General features: G+C 31.8%; 1 protein-coding gene across 1 annotated transcript in view; it reads right to left on the bottom strand.

Annotated features, from left to right (window-relative positions):
- Nucleotides 1-8,215, bottom strand: part of LOC108912503 — a gene marked incomplete at its 3' end in the record, with an annotated part of 23,031 nt that extends 14,816 nt beyond the window's left edge. Inside the window, 1 exon segment of the mRNA XM_018717741.1 lies at nucleotides 7,859-8,215.
- Between the last annotated feature and the right edge of the window lie 10,299 nt (nucleotides 8,216-18,514).

Genomic DNA, 18,514 nt, shown 5'->3' with positions numbered 1-18,514 from the left:
GGAGTCCTATTAAATTAGAGGGTGGAAATTGGAAATAGGGGTGAAAATGCACCCCTTTCAGTTTTTTAATAATTGTAGCTCGAAAACGAAGCAAAATTCCGCTATCGTTCATAGGGAAATTTATTCTGTGAATTGAATTTCCCATCGAAAAGGTTTATTTAAAAAATTTTATGCAAAAAAACCAAAAATTTTTAAAATAAGCAAAAAATAAGATTTTTTGATTTTCTTTTTACTTTTGTTGTGAAAATCTACTTATTATTAACAAATAAAACTTGGAATAATTTTTAATTAAGTAAAGAACCAATTTGTTCTAAAAATAATAAGAATTATTAATATTATTATGTCCAATGTCAAATCATTATTATGTTAAAAACGACGAAAATCTAAAAAATATTTAAGTTTGACCGGTTATACCTCAGTCAATTATTAGTCCAAAACTTTTGAAAACGCATTATTTTGAAGGGAATCTCATTTAGTTTTTTTGTACAGCAATTTTCTTTACCTACTTCTACTAAAAAAAAAATAGAGTAAAAAAAGTTAATGATTTTTTGCATAAAATTTTTCTTTTAAATTCTTTAAATAAGCCTTTTCGATGGGAAATTAAATTCTCTATCTATTTTTTCCTATGAACTATATCGAAATTTTGCTTCATTTTCGTGCTATATTTAAAAAACTGCAAAAGTGCATTTTCACCCCTATTTTCAAAATTTCAACCCCGCGTATTTTTCATTTTTAATGACCCTTCGAACAAGTCATGTTATGAAAATCCTTGAACGTCTTATTTCCTTCCTTTTTTGCAAAAAAATGAGAATTAAAACGTATAAGGCTAGACGCGACGAAAATCGAAAATTTGACTATTTTCATCCAAAAATACTTTCTTATTTTGTAGGAAATTTTATCTATTTTTTTTTATGAAGCAATGCCTATAAAAAATCGAATTTTTTGCTTTTTTTCAAATTGTTTATTAACGATTTTTTGCATAAAATTTTCCTATAAAATTTTTTAAGGAAGCCATTTCGATGGGAAATTCAATTCTTTAAATAATTTTTCCTATGAACTATACCGAAATTTTACTTCGTTTTCGAGCTACAATTAAAAAACTGGAAGGGGTGCATTTTCACCCCTATCTCTAATTTCCACCCTCTAATTTAATAGCACTCCGCGGTTTTTTCATTTAAAATGACCCTTTGAACGATTCATGCAATAAAATTGCTTGAACGTAATAGTTTTAACCCTGTTTTTCGGATATAACGTTTTTGGTTCTCGAGATATAGTAGAATCACAGCATATTATTATGTAAACTAGCAGTTTCACTCAATTGTCGGCGCTGTGATCTTATTCAGTAGTTTTTGGTGACCTTGGATGAAAAAGCACTGACCAGGGCCGTAATAAAAATATTTTGCGGACTAAAGCAATAGGTACCAGTCTACATAATTCCAATGCTTCTCTGTGAAAACTAAGTGTTAAGCAATGTACTGTTGGAATCGTTATTTTTAAAATGTATTGCAAATATCGAAAAAGATTTATAATGTTTTTATCATAATAAATTATTACGCATTGATTTATGTTTTTAGAAAATACACAGAATCTACTGTAAGAAATATTTCTGAAAAACTATACTGAATTTAATCGAATAAAATTTCCAAATTGTAAAATTTTTATATAGGTACGTATTTGTTTATTACACACATCTGAATTAGCTGGTTTATAGAAGCTGTGACATAGACTGCAGAAACTTGAGCTAATGCTTTTATCTAATTATGTGTCAACTGGTAACTGAAATATTGAGTTTTATTATCATTGAAAGTCCCGTTTCATTTTGACGAATTCTGACAATTCGACGAGTATATTAAATTTCTAATGAGATAAGAGTTTCTGATTCCATTTTTATTTTTATTTTACAATAAGCTTTAAAATGTTACTCAAAGCAAAACATTTATACTGTTTATATCCATATTAATTTTATACTATAATGTCTTACGTATTTTATTTCAATCAACTGACTTCCCCCACACGTCAGCCGCATTAAAGGCAAAAGCACCAACACTGATTCACACTGAGAAAAAGTTAAAAATGTTATATTTATTCTTGTATTTATCGTATAATTTGTTTACACATTAATAAAAGTGTGTAAATGTTATGAACCGAGGTGAAAACACTTATTTTTACTTTTCAGAGTTCCCACAAAAACATTTCTCATAAAAATACAGGGTAGTTATAGTTTTTAATACATTTTTNTTAATAATCGTTAGTCAACTCAGCTATGTCTTTCTCCTGAACAGTTACAGAGAAATATGTATCTTCGAATGCCATCTTGCAGGATGGTACTAGGCCGCTTCTAGCGGTAAACAGATTAAAAAGTTTTAGGAGAGATGGGTGAATTTTTGTAAAGATTGCTGGAATTTTTTTCCGATCATTGTTTAGCCAGAACGGTTCAAAGTTTGTTAGCAATTATATAGGTTATTGATTATAGGATTATTTTTAAAGGAACTATGACGTTCAAGATATTTTATTACATGAATCGTTCAAATGGTCATTTGAGATGGAAAAACCGTGGAGTGCGTGGAGTGTTATTAAATTAGAGGGTTGAAATTGAAGATAGGGGTGAAAATGCACTTTTGCAGTTTTTTTAATATAGCACGAAAACGAAGCAAAATTTGGGTATAGTTCATAGGAAAAATTTTGTAGAAAATTGAATTTCCCATCAAAATAGCATATTTAAAAAATTAAAAAAAAAAATGTATGCAAAAAATCGTTAAACAATTTTAAAAAAGCAAAAATTAAGATTTTTTTATTTTTTTACTTTTTGATTAATTTTTTTTAGTAGAAGTAGGCAAAGAAAATTGCTGTACAAAAAAACTAGATGAAATTCCCTTTAAAATGATTTATTATTCATAATTTCAAATATTTCGAATTTTCACTACCAAGAACGGCGGTGACAACATTTTTAACATTAAGGCAATGTTTCACTACGTCCTATCCAAATTTTGTTCGTGCAACTTTCTTGGTTTCGACAATGCCTATGTATGTTTTCAGCTTGTTAAAAATGTTGTCACCGCCGTTCTTGGTGGTGAAAATTCGAAATATTTGAAATTATTCAATTTTCGTGGCTGAAAATATACATAGGCATTTTCGAAACCAAGAGAGTTGCACGAAGCGTTTTCAAAAGCTTTTGGACTAATATTGACAGTTATAACCGGTCAAACTTAAATATTTTTTAGATTTTCGTCGTTTTTAACCTAATGATGATTATAATTCTTATTATTTTTACAACCAATTATTGGTTTTTTACTTAATAAAAAAATATTTGAAAAGTTTTATTTGTTTTTAACCTAATGATGATTACAATTCTTATTATTTTTACAACCAATTCGTTCTTTACTTAATAAAAAATTATTTGAAGTTTTATTTGTTAGTAATAAATAAAAATTTTCACAACTTAGGAGCAAAAAAGTAAAAAAAAATCTTATTACATATTTGCTTTTTTTAAATTGTTTATTAACGATTTTTTGCATAAAATTTTTCTTTTAAATTTTTTAAATCCATTTCGATGGGAAATTCAATTCTCTACAAAATTTTTCCTATGAACTATACCGAAATTTTGCTTCGTTTTCGTGCTATATTTAAAAAACTGCAAAAGTGCATTTTCACCCCTATCTTCAAATTCAACCCTCTAATTTAATAGCATCCCGCGATTTTTTCATTTTTAGTGACCCTTCAAACAAGTCATGTGATGAAAATCCTTGAACGTCTTATTTCCTTCCCTTTTTGCAAAAAATGACTCAATTTTCATCCAAATTACTTTACAACCTTTTATTTTGAAGGAAATTTTATCTACTTTTTTTTATGAAGCAATGCCTATACCTATCTTTACTCAAAAATAGAACTAGAGGCAAAAAAATCAAAAAATCGAATTTTTTGCTTTTTTCGAATTGTTTATTAACGATTTTTTGCATACATTTTTAAATAAGCCATTTCGATGGGAAATTCAATTCTCTAAATAATTTTTCCTATGAACTATAGCGAAATTTTGCTTCGTTTTCGTGCTATATTTAAAAGTGCATTTTCACCCCTATCTTCAATTTCAGCCCTCTAATTTAATAGCACTCCGTGGTTTTTTCCTCTAAAATGACCCTTTCAACGATTCATACAATAAAATTGCTTCAACGTCATAGTTTCTTATAACCCTGTTTTTTTTTAATATAATAAATAGCCTAATAATATAATACATGATACATGTGGTTTATGAAAAATTAGATTGTGTACGACACATGAAATTGGTGCTTTATGGCAATAGTCGAAAGTGAGCGTTTTTTTTTCAACTTTAAAAAGGATGAACACATTTTTAAGATACACAATAAGACAAGAAAAGTTAAATGTACTCGTCGGCTCGTCGGTATAGAAGAATTGTTGATAAAGCAGATAAAGGACGTCAACGAGAAAGTTATTGACCACTTCGCTTTTCTTAAAATTATCCTTTCTACTCCACGAGCCGCCTCTGCTTTGTGATATCGCTGGGAACATTTCGGCGTAAAGAGAAAATCTTGAGGTTTGTGAGAGCTGCTACGCGTATAAATTAATTTATAACGAGCAATCAATTAAGTGCACATAAAAGAAATTATTGGGTCGTAGCTGCGTATATCCGATTAAAAAAACAAACAGTTTAAGTGTTCCAGTTAGTTTTGGCCTTCAAATTTAACACAAAACACTGATTTGTGGGATCCAAGAAAATTCACTTCTGTTTATTGAAAAGCGTTATAACATAATGTTTGCATGCTTTATAAAATATGTGAATAATATTATCGTAGTTATGTACACCTCCACGTTTTGTTGTGATTGATTTTGGATTACCGCGGCGGTAATTTTGCGATGTACACGTTTCCGCGCGCGGAAAACAAACCGGTGTGACCCCTGGCGTAAATAAAGCACGACTCGGCGAAACTTCAAACAACGCGAACCGGATACGAAAAAGTTTATATTACCCAGCTTGCCCTGACATTCCATTTGTTAGCTATTACCGGGTGAATATCGCGGACGATGAGCCGCGGTACTTAGTCCCTCGCAGCAGTAGTGTTGCCTCTGTTTCTTTTAAGTTGTTATTTTAGGTTCAGAAACTTTATTGATTATAGGATTTTTGAAAGAACTATGACGTTCAAGATATTTTATTACATGAATCGTTCAAATGGTCAATTTAAATGAAAAAACCGCGGAGTGCTATTAAATTGGAGAGTGGAAATTGGAGATTCCCTATCTCCAATTTCCCCTTTCAGTTTTTTAATAATTGTAGCTCGAAAACGAAGCAAAATTCCGCTATCGTTCATAGGGAAATTTATTCTGTGAATTGAATTTCCCATCGAAAAGGTTTATTTAAAAAATTTTATGCAAAAAAACCAAAAATTTTTAAAATAAGCAAAAAATAAGATTTTTTGATTTTCTTTTTACTTTTGTTGTGAAAATCTACTTATTATTAACAAATAAAACTTGGAATAATTTTTAATTAAGTAAAGAACCAATTTGTTCTAAAAATAATAAGAATTATTAATATTATTATGTCCAATGTCAAATCATTATTATGTTAAAAACGACGAAAATCTAAAAAATATTTAAGTTTGACCGGTTATACCTCAGTCAATTATTAGTCCAAAACTTTTGAAAACGCATTATTTTGAAGGGAATCTCATTTAGTTTTTTTGTACAGCAATTTTCTTTACCTACTTCTACTAAAAAAAAAATAGAGTAAAAAAAGTTAATGATTTTTTGCATAAAATTTTTCTTTTAAATTCTTTAAATAAGCCTTTTCGATGGGAAATTAAATTCTCTATCTATTTTTTCCTATGAACTATATCGAAATTTTGCTTCATTTTCGTGCTATATTTAAAAAACTGCAAAAGTGCATTTTCACCCCTATTTTCAAAATTTCAACCCCGCGTATTTTTCATTTTTAATGACCCTTCGAACAAGTCATGTTATGAAAATCCTTGAACGTCTTATTTCCTTCCTTTTTTGCAAAAAAATGAGAATTAAAACGTATAAGGCTAGACGCGACGAAAATCGAAAATTTGACTATTTTCATCCAAAAATACTTTCTTATTTTGTAGGAAATTTTATCTATTTTTTTTTATGAAGCAATGCCTATAAAAAATCGAATTTTTTGCTTTTTTTCAAATTGTTTATTAACGATTTTTTGCATAAAATTTTCCTATAAAATTTTTTAAGGAAGCCATTTCGATGGGAAATTCAATTCTTTAAATAATTTTTCCTATGAACTATACCGAAATTTTACTTCGTTTTCGAGCTACAATTAAAAAACTGGAAGGGGTGCATTTTCACCCCTATCTCTAATTTCCACCCTCTAATTTAATAGCACTCCGCGGTTTTTTCATTTAAAATGACCCTTTGAACGATTCATGCAATAAAATTGCTTGAACGTAATAGTTTTAACCCTGTTTTTCGGATATAACGTTTTTGGTTCTCGAGATATAGTAGAATCACAGCATATTATTATGTAAACTAGCAGTTTCACTCAATTGTCGGCGCTGTGATCTTATTCAGTAGTTTTTGGTGACCTTGGATGAAGAAGCACTGACCAGGGCCGTAATAAAAATATTTTGCGGACTAAAGCAATAGGTACCAGTCTACATAATTCCAATGCTTCTCTGTGAAAACTAAGTGTTAAGCAATGTACTGTTGGAATCGTTATTTTTAAAACCGAGGTGAAAACACTTATTTTTACTTTTCAGAGTTCCCACAAAAACATTTCTCATAAAAATACAGGGTAGTTATAGTTTTTAATACATTTTTTGTGATATTTAATAACCTTTTTATTTGCGAAATATGTGTAAATTATTTTGTGTGGTATCAGTTAGTGATATTTATAACAAAATATTATAAAAATCTATATATTTTTTTAATATTCCTGCTAAATGATGATTTTTCAGGGCCCTACAAATAAAAAAATAGTCCCACTCGAATCCGCCGGTCTGTTTGTATTGAAGGGAGTGTTAACACGAAAAACCAGACACACAGTATATCAAAAACTGATTTTCCCACACGTTTCGGTTCGAAAACAACAGTTTTAACCCAAATTTATTTGTTTATTTTGATGACCGAATCGCTTTCCGGGAAAAGGCTAAAAATAGTGTAATATTTATCGTAAAATGTGTTTTCGTTTTTAAAATATGTAAATGTTTGAAGGAGGCGAAATATTTTTTGTTCGAGTTATTTGAAAAAATGTTATTCTTTGTAAAAGTTTCTGATTCTCAAACTGTTGAAACTGTTACTATAATTCCTTGATTTTATATACAGGGTGATCAATTATATCAGAAACTGCGTAACAAAAGATAATTAAAAGTCCTTAGAGTTTAGATCGGGATTTCCAGGAGATCAAAAAAATTTACTGAATTTTCTGGTCTGTTTTCAAATTTAGATTTCTTTTGCATTATCAAATCCTGCTTGCTAATATCTTCATATTTCTTACAGTATTGGGATTTTTGAATTCTAAAGTTTTAATACCACGTAAGATTTCAAAATTCTAAATAACTCGAAAATGTAACAGAGTGGGAAAATGTAGGCAAATTTTATGACCTCCTAGAAGTCCCGATCTGAATTCAAGAGATTTTAATTAATTATTATTTGTTAATCAGTTTACGGCAATTATAATCTCCGTTCAAGTCATCTAATGAGGAAATTGTGATTTTTTATAAAAAAATGTTTTCTTCAGGTGGTGGTCGTGCAGTTTTCATTTTTTTTCAAAACTGTCAAAATTGGCTCATTATCTTCCAATTTTTTAGTTTTCTCGGGCTGGTTTGACGATTCTTAAAGTTCTAGCTTAGATATGTCGTAAAACTAGGACCCTTACCACACTAAAAGTAATTTCACCACTGCCCAACGAACTTAGAGTGTTAAACGGAAGTCTTCGAGTGTACCAAATAGGATACCGAACCCTGTTATCCACAAAAAAAAACAACACCGCACCCCAGTTCGGAATCCTCAATAGGTCACCGTGAAGTCGTACCGAGAGCTACAGCGTGCCTGACCTTTCGAGTAGAATTCCTCGGCTGGCGAGCGGCAGGCAATGTCAGAGAGCAATAGCATTCCCGCGACGCGGCGAAACGCGAACAACTTACGAACAGACGCCACTCAGCTAGGCGGTCGACACCGAACTGGAGGAAACTGCTGGCCCTGCCTCTCTCTCGCAACCGGCGGCGGCGTTCTCTGTTCCCTCCCGCTGTCCGCGATTATCTCATCCGCCGAGGATGCAGCGGCCGGTGGTGCCGCGTCGAGATGGGACCGGTTGCTTGGCAACCATTGATGACGCCCGCGAGGTGGAGGGCGGCGGACGGGGACGGGGCAGATCGCGGAACAGTTATTATTTTATTCATTTCGTTGGGAATGTCGCCCGGTCCACGTAAGTGGCAGATGAGGAGGTTCTAGAGGAAATGCCGGACTCGCTAATGGACACGCTTAAATGAGATTAAATAATAGGCTGGTCGGCCACGGGAATGTTTCTAAGTCGTACCGTGGCTGCGGGGAATTAATAAAACTCTCGAAGCCTAGTCTTTTACGTTACAAGAATTTGGCAAATACTGACGAGTTCATTTAAGTAATAAAATTTTCACCTTTATATTGGCACAACTAGAAACTGTTTCTGATTTCTCTACGAACAAAGATATTAGCTTTGTTCGCGATAAATCATCATTTGAATTTTCATTATATTGCTATGCGCATGCCTGTGACGGTTGAAAACTATTTCCGATTGCTCTGCGAACAAGGCAATTGGCTGTGTTCGTAAAACAACCGGAAATAGTTTCCAATCTTTAGGAGCACGAACGTATTTGTAATAGTGAATTTTTGACCTTCAGATACCACTCGAGCGACCAATACACATGGTTCTAACGGTAGGAAGCGATGGAACAGGGATTGTAGCTTTGTTCGCAAAGCAATAAGAAGTAATTTCCCTACATTTGCTATTCACATGCTTCTGTGCTTTGCGAATAAAAACTATTAGCTTTGTCCGCGAACAATCCGATACATGAGCAGGGCATTCGTACAACATATTCTATCCACATCCTTCTGACAGTTCAGAACTATTTCTGATTACTTTGCGAACAAAGCTACTAGCTTTCTTCGCATAGCAATCAGAAGTATGCGCAGTCAGAAATTACAATAAATTTTCAACTTTAATGTTTGCGGTTGTTGTTTTTTATTTTAACATTTCTTTTTTTATAATTCTTTTCTTTGCGGATAATTTGGTTTCATCTAATTTAAAATTACGTTAATATTTTTGAACGCATTCTTTCTGTAAAAGCTGAGCAGGACTATTTAGCTTTGTTCGTATAACAACCATTAAAATACGCTTTTTTATCGACTACACCATTAATAATTAATGAAATAAAAATCATTATTTACATTTCTACCCATGCCTCGAACCAGTTTTTATCATAATAAATGAATAAATATCGAGAGCGTGTCATTTTCCATTTCCTTGAAAAATCCGTTCGGATTTCCACCCCCTACCTACACCTACCCGTAATCAATCATATCCGGGACTTTTCTACGCTTGACGTTGTCCTTCAAATGTCCCGCTGAAGCACCGCTATCCTCTTCCAAACCAACAGTCTGTCCGATTAATGTATTCGATGTGGAAACTACTGCATAATGCCTCGAGTTCAAATTCCTGGGTCTTCATTGTCTTCTGGTGTCGTTAAACCATGAAAGGAAATTTTTATGCTCGCATCGGGCCAGCGGCGACTCGTTGAGGGGCTGGGCGGATCGAGGTTGACCTCGAACATACAGGAATACAGTGTGTTAGGATGTACTTTGGACTGGATGTATTTTTGTTGTTGTAATGCTTAAATCTAAGTTTAGTTTTTTTATGTTGCATTCAGCAATTGCGATCATGTTAAGATTTTGTCTGGTCCGATTGGTTTACACACGACACTAACCACGTTTTTTTAAATAAAAAGTAAAAAAAAAAACACTTTCACAAGGTGGTTCACAATAGTTTGGACACTTAACGGAAAGTGAACAATAACGAACCGTAAGGGATTTTGAAACGTAGCGCAAACGAATGTAGTTATTTTATAAAATTGTTGGTCGTTGTTGAAGCTCTCATTTTTGAGATACAGCGTGGAGTTTAAAAAAAATTGATCTATCTAAATATCTTGTGAACAATTGAAGATATTTTCGATGTACAATATCAATACGTTAATAAAATAGCGTTCATCTTGAAAAAAATTACATCTTAATTCAAACCAGTAGCGTAGGTATATGAATAAATTTTTAAAATTTGTGTCGCACCACTGGAAAAAATTTTCTGTAAGTTTTAATACATAAATTTTACTTTGAATGAAATAGATTTTTACTCTTTCATATAACTTTTTGAAATTTACTAAATGTTTCATAATAATAGTTTACATTTTTTCCTTAGGAAATTTATAAGAATTTTTCTTAATAAAATTATTTTTAAATTTCTATAAACGTCTAGACATAAAAAAAAATGTAATCGAAATTTTCTGTGGAATTCTGTTACACATTACATTTTTCTCAGTGTTATATAAACTTCCTCTGCATATTCATTGGAATTGGACTATCACAAATTACAATTTCCGTTTTCTTACGTCGGTAAACCATCTTACGAGTGTTATGATTGCAAAAATTTCCTTAATCACTGAAATTAATTAAATACATAACAAATTTACTGCATATTTCCTCTCAGTTTGAGTTTTGAATTAAAATTACAACTTTTAAATTTTTTTATATGTACTTCTCAGTATAACCATGTGCAGGAAAACAAGTATTTAATATCTACCGTACATCTTTACTTTTTTTTTCTAAAATTAATATGTATATTTTTGTCCGTCACGAAAGGTTCTGAGAAATGTATAAATAATATCTTTAGAATATTGGTTTGACCAATACAACCGGTTGAAGAAGTTAACGATGAAAAATTTATTAGACCTTTCTTAAGAGACGAAATATCCTTGACTTAAACATAAAGCAATCCCCAACGTCTGAAATACCATTTCCAGGAATATCTGAAAAAAATCATTTAGATGTAGAAAGAGTAAGACTAGTTTAGTCTAGAGTTAAGAGTAAATTTATTGGTTACTTGTATCATCACGGGTATTGGTNTAAGATTTTTGGATTTTCTTTACTTTTTTGACCCTCATTTTTTTTAATAGAAGTAGGCAAAGAAAATTGCTGTATAAAAAAACTAGATGAAATTCCCTTCAAAATGATTTATTATATACATAATTTCAAATATTTCGAATTTTCACTACCAAGAATTTTTAACATTAAGGCGATGTTTCGCATTGTATTAGCTATGTCCTGTCCAAATTTTGTTCGTGCAACTCTCTTGGTTTCGACAATGCCTATGTATGTTTTCAGCTAATACAATGCGAAACATCGCCTTAATATTAAAAATGCTGTCACCGCCGTTCTTGGTGGTGAAAAATCGAAATATTTGAAATTATTCAATTTTCGTGGTTGAAAACATACATAGGCATTGTCGAATCCAAGGGAGTTGCACGAAGCGTTTTCAATAGTTTTTGGATTAATATTGACTGAATTATAACCGGTCAAACTTGAATATTTTTTAGATTTTCGTCGTTTTTAACATAATGATGATTATAATTCTTATTATTTTTACGACAAATTGGTTATTTACTTAATAAAAAATTATTTGAAGTATTATTTAGTAATACTTAAATAAAGATTTTCACAACTTAGTCAAAAAAGTAAAAAGAAACTAAATTTTATTTTTTGCTTTTTTTTTAAATTGTTTATTATCTATTTTTTGCATACAATTTTTCATTTAAATTTTTTAAATAAGCCATTTCGATGGGAAATTCAATTCTCTAGAAAATTTTTCGTATGAAATTTCCTCCGAAATTTTGCTTCGTTTTCGTGCTATATTTAAAAAACTGCAAAAGTGCATTTTCACCCCTATCTTCAATTTCAACCCTCTAATTTAATAGTACCCCGCGGTTTTTTCATTTTTAATGACCCTTCGAACAAGTCATGTGATGAAAATCCTTGAAGTCTTATTTCTTTCTTTTTTTTTTGCAAAAAATTAGAATTAAAACGTATAAGGGTAAAAACGCGACAAAAATCGAAAAATTGGCTAATTGTAAGTTTGAGCGGCCATATATCAGTCAATTTTCATCCAAAAATACTTCACAACCTTTTTTGAAGGAAATTTTATCCACTTTTTTTTTAATCAATGTCCATACCTGTCTTTACTCGAAAAAAAACTAGAGACGAAAAAGTGAAAAAAATTAAAGAATCGAAATTTTTGCTTTGTTTCAAATTGTTTATTAACGATTTTTTTGCATAAAATAAGCCATTTCGATGGGAAATTCAATTCTCTAAATAATTTATCCTATGAACTATAGGGAAATTTTGCTTCGTTTCGAGCTACAATTAAAAAACTGAAAGGGGTGCATTTTCACCCCTATCTCTAATTTCCATCCTCTAATTTAATAGCACTCCGCGGTTTTTTCATTTAAAATTACCCTCTGTACGATTCATACAATAAAATTACTTGTACGTCATAGTTCCTTTCAACCCTGTTTTTTTTATATAATCAATAGCCTAATAGGTCAGTTACCATAATGTTCTAGTTTTTCTCTTATTTTTTCGTTTTATCCTTTCTTGGGAAGTCCTTGGTGGGTCAACAAATACTCCTATACATGTGTTTTATGAAAAATTAGATTGTGTACGCCACAAGACAAATTGGTGATATTGCGTTCCCTCTTTATGAAAATAGTCGAAAGTGAGCGATTTTTTTTAACTTTAAAAAGGATGAACACATTTTTAAGATATACAATAAGACAAGAAAAGTTAAATGTACTCGTCGGCTCGTCGGTATAGAAGAATTGTTGATAAAGCAGATAAAGGACGTCAACGAAAAAGTTATTAACCACTTCGCTTTTCTTAAAATTACCCTTCCTACTCCACGAGCCGCCTCTGTTTTGTGACATCGCTGGGAACATTTCGGCGTAAAGAGAAAATCTTGAGGTTTGTGAGAGCTGCTACGCGTATAAATTAATTTATAACGAGCAATCAATTAAGTGCACATAAAAGAAATTATTGGGTCGTAGCTGCGTATATCCGATTAAAAAAACAAACAGTTTAAGTGTTCCAGTTAGTTTTGGCCTTCAAATTTAACACAAAACACTGATTTGTGGGATCCAAGAAAATTCACTTCTGTTTATTGAAAAGCGTTATAACATAATGTTTGCATGCTTTATAAAATATGTGAATAATATTATCGTAGTTATGTACACCTCCACGTTTTGTTGTGATTGATTTTGGATTACCGCGGCGGTAATTTTGCGATGTACACGTTTCCGCGCGCGGAAAACAAACCGGTGTGACCCCTGGCGTAAATAAAGCACGACTCGGCGAAACTTCAAACAACGCGAACCGGATACGAAAAAGTTTATATTACCCAGCTTGCCCTGACATTCCATTTGTTAGCTATTACCGGGTGAATATCGCGGACGATGAGCCGCGGTACTTAGTCCCTCGCAGCAGTAGTGTTGCCTCTGTTTCTTTTAAGTTGTTATTTTAGGTTCAGAAACTTTATTGATTATAGGATTTTTGAAAGAACTATGACGTTCAAGATATTTTATTACATGAATCGTTCAAATGGTCAATTTAAATGAAAAAACCGCGGAGTGCTATTAAATTGGAGAGTGGAAATTGGAGATTCCCTATCTCCAATTTCCCCTTTCAGTTTTTTAATAATTGTAGCTCGAAAACGAAGCAAAATTCCGCTATCGTTCATAGGGAAATTTATTCTGTGAATTGAATTTCCCATCGAAAAGGTTTATTTAAAAAATTTTATGCAAAAAAACCAAAAATTTTTAAAATAAGCAAAAAATAAGATTTTTTGATTTTCTTTTTACTTTTGTTGTGAAAATCTTTACTTATTATTAACAAATAAAACTTGGAATAATTTTTAATTAAGTAAAGAACCAATTTGTTCTAAAAATAATAAGAATTATTAATATTATTATGTCCAATGTCAAATCATTATTATGTTAAAAACGACGAAAATCTAAAAAATATTTAAGTTTGACCGGTTATACCTCAGTCAATATTAGTCCAAAACTTTTGAAAACGCATTATTTTGAAGGGAATCTCATTTAGTTTTTTTGTACAGCAATTTTCTTTACCTACTTCTACTAAAAAAAATTAGAGTAAAAAAGTTAATGATTTTTTGCATAAAATTTTTCTTTTAAATTCTTTAAATAAGCCTTTTCGATGGGAAATTAAATTCTCTACCAATTTTTTCCTATGAACTATATCGAAATTTTGCTTCATTTTCGTGCTATATTTAAAAAACTGCAAAAGTGCATTTTCACCCCTATTTTCAAAATTTCAACCCCGCGTTTTTTTCATTTTTAATGACCCTTCGAACAAGTCATGTTATGAAAATCCTTGAACGTCTTATTTCCTTCCTTTTTTGCAAAAAAATGAGAATTAAAACGTATAAGGCTAGACGCGACGAAAATCGAAAATTTGACTATTTTCATCCAAAAATACTTTCTTATTTTGTAGGAAATTTTATCTATTTTTTTTTATGAAGCAATGCCTATACCTATCTTTACTCCAAAAAAAACTAGTTGCAAAATAGTAAAAAAAAATCAAAAAATCGAATTTTTTGCTTTTTTCAAATTGTTTATTAACGATTTTTTGCATATAATTTTCCTATAAAATTTCTTAGATAAGCCATTTCGATGGGAAATTCAATTCTTTAAATAATTTTTCCTATGAACTATAGCGAAATTTTGCTTCGTTTTCGATCTACAATTAAAAAACTGGAAGGGGTGCATTTTCACCCCTATCTCCAATTTCCACCCTCTAATTTAATAGCACTCCGCGGTTTTTTCATCTAAAATGACCNAACTGCCTATTCCTGATTTAAACCATCTGCAGGCTCGACTTATAGACAAGATTCGTGAAATTAACAATACCCCGAGCATCTTAGAAAATGTCTTTAATTCTTTGAGGAACAGGTGTGAAAAGTGCTTGGAACAAGGAGGGGGACACTTTCAGCAGCTGCTTTAATTTATTGTTATAACAAGGAGGGGGACACTTTCCGCAGCTCCTTTAATTGTTTGTTATTGTTATCACGATTATTCTTTAAAATAAAGTTATATAGTCATTAACGTTATTGAAACTGACAGCTGCTATACAGCTCGTTGAGAAATGAGGTTAAGTTGGTCGCTATAAGCTACGCCCTACGTCCAATGTGTCAGAGCCAACTTCGACCACGTTTTTATTTGAACGCTAGAAGCTATAACATCTTTGCATACATTTAGGTGTAACGTATATTTCGTTTTTCCAAACATGGCTTTCGTCCTTGTTGAATTCAAAAGTGTTCTTGGCAATTAAACTCGACGGTAATGAAATTTAAATCAATTGCAAGAGTGAAAGCTGCCGGTAATTGTTTTATTTACAGTAATTCGATATAAACGTGTTAGAAGTTTATAGGAACGAGGAAAAGTAGGGCTAATAAATCTAATTTTCGTGTTTGCTTTGAGAAATCCAATTTTAATAGATATGGCGAACTGTTTGTTTGGCTCACTTAAGGTTATCTTTTATGCCGTCGTTAGCGCAACAATTATATTTATGTAAAATCGTCAAAGCGTTATTTACACATATTATTTGTTCACGATTTTTATTATCACGCGCTAATAAAGTTTGTGTGGATAAAATTCTGGTAGCATGTAATGTATAACTAAAATGACCTTAACTTCATAACTATCCGCGGAATTTTTTCATGAATTGTATTTTGAAATATAACGCTGTTTGCATTTATCTGCTGTACCATTAAAAAACAATTCACAAAATCGTTTCGTTACATCGGAAGTATCTGCTATTTGTCTAGATAACCCTGTTTAAAATTTCCACAATTGTAGATAAAATATCGGGCACGTTTCTTAGAATGTTGTTAGGGGGCGGCTAAAATTCAAGTAATTTTGATAAAATATGCTAATCAAACAGCGTAATGTTTGCATATTTATTATCAGGAACATGCAAGACGTATTTGAATTGTTAAGTGAACAACAAATTTGTCAATCTAATTCAAAGCAATTCAAATATTTTCGTTCAAATTAATTTATTTGTATAAATAATAAGTTTAAAAGCTAAATTATACGTATATTTTCAATAATAATAACACAATCATTCAATTTAACTAGAAGATTTGCCCAGAGACAATAATTTGTATGAGGGAAGAGACAGTGCATTATTATTTTGTAAGTTTGTTTGTTCTTATAAGTACCTATTTCAAACTTAATTTTGTATTCAAATACCTGTTGATATGTTTGCTTTTTAAAATTTATCACAACTACTTGTGATTTATCTCGTTTCCGTATCTGTTAAGATATTTTTTTATTTACTTGAAACTTCTTTTGTTTAGACAAACCCAAACAATGACTGGATATGTCCACAAGTCAGATGCTTTAAATACAAAAAGAAACAGGCAAGTATTCTAAAAGACTATATTTTTAGATTGTCCAGAATCTAGATTGTCCATTATTTGAAGTAACCAATTTATGTTTTCAATTAAAAAACATGTTAAATTAGCGCATTCTGCCAATAACAAATTCAAAAACTGTGTATACTCCTATACATATATACATTTTTATATGTACTGTTTTTTGTTCCTTCAAATTTGGCAATTTCTGTATATACCGGGTGATTCAGTTTGATATTCGCGGCCCTGTATCTCTTTTATTTTAACAAATACTATCAATACAAACTCTATCAAATGACATCTTTTTTGCTGCTTTTCTAACAATATTAAGATTTATTAATTTATTTATACTCATTTTAGCATCAAAATCAACCTCAGTTAGCTTTTGTTCTTAACTTGTTCGCACCATCAAATTATTCATGTATTCTCTCCGCCTCTGGTGGAACGAGAACTGAGAATTATAAACACCTTTCTCCTCCATATACACTGGGTTTGCGCCAGCACCGCCTGGCACGGAGAATAATTGGGACAAAGACTAATCAGCTATGCCAAACAACTTGGACTTTAGCAGAATTTGTTATGTTTGTGCCTTTTTCGGCGTTATTACGATCCAATTAAATTTTATACAGAGGAAAAATTTGGTCTTACAAACACGTGTTTTTTTGTATGTTGGTGTGTTTTACAAGCAATTTATTGTTTGGACAATTACCCATTACGGAACATTAACATTAGCATGTCGTTGTAAAATAATTCATTCTGATTGCATTCCATTGGCAATTATATAAGCAAGGTAAATATAAATGTTACCGCGACATCTCTCGCAAGTGAAACGAACTAACAAAACAGCAAATAGTTTAATAACAGAAACTGTACTGCGTAATTTACGTAGTTTGTTTTCTCGTCAACAGGGAGCAAGCAAGCAACAGATTTTCAGTATCTCGGCAACTGATTGGTTGATTAATGCGGATAGCGATGTCGCCCATTTGTACTGCCAAAAATTGCCCTGGCTACCAACCATATCTATTTCATCACTACCCATTTTCAAGAGAGTAAAGCCCACGAGCATATTGTCACTTCATCCACACCCCAATATCTCCCTCACTTCCCAATGGCCAAGAACCAACCCCAAAGAGAGCCACTTCGAATACCTCGATTCTCTCTGAACTGAAGAGGATCGAGGTAGCGTGACATTATGTTTGTGAGGTCTATCATCCTCAGAAACGGGGATGGAGGAGAAGTGGTCGATGGAACAGAGAACAGAGACGCTTAACCCCTTTTGGGGTTGGCTCTTGGCCATTGGGAAGTATCAATTCCAGGGAACCGTTGTTCGGAACAGGTTCCTTGGAATCGTTACTTCTCGGAACCGGTTCCATGGAATCTTTGGCCTGTTTGGGGAGGGTTAAAGGTGCTGGTGACGTTACAGTATGTCATGGGCTTTACATTCCTTGCAAATAGGTGACATACGCTTTTATCGCGAATGCAGCTAAGAGCTCGCCCTCCGGCGGTGACAAGTGATACTAGCGAAACAAGATAAATATTTCTTCTGTGTGTGACATTTCGTTTTGTTTTTATTTAAAATTGAATTTAGTGTTCGTTTTTTGAACACAGTTATTTTAAGAAAATAGTGTGAGGAAAATTTCAGCAATTATGGATAGAAAGAAGAAACTGTCAAACTATTATTGTTCAGTTCAAGTTTGCTCTTCATGGTCCAAGAAAAATCCAGAATTAAGTTTTCATCAAACCATTGAAGAAATTTTCAAAATATTATTGCCGATAGATAATACTCCCTGAATTTCATGAGGGTTGTTAGTAAGTAAGGGCACTAGTCTGCAGACATAATATAAATTTCTAAATTTAAATTAACTTTGCTCAATTTTCCCATATAGTACCACATGATCAGCCTTAAAAACTGCCTCTCCTTCTAATATACAACGAGAGTTTTCGTTAGCATATATGTAAATAGGAAATGTATTCCACAACGGATAAGTTCATAGTTATAACTTAATAAAATGTACATTA

The sequence above is a fragment of the Anoplophora glabripennis genome, unplaced genomic scaffold (genome assembly GCF_000390285.2).
Source record: "Anoplophora glabripennis isolate ALB-LARVAE unplaced genomic scaffold, Agla_2.0 scaffold452, whole genome shotgun sequence".
NCBI lineage: Eukaryota > Metazoa > Arthropoda > Insecta > Coleoptera > Cerambycidae > Anoplophora > Anoplophora glabripennis.
Note: the sequence above shows the minus strand (reverse complement) of the source record. Positions and strands in the feature narration are given on the sequence as shown.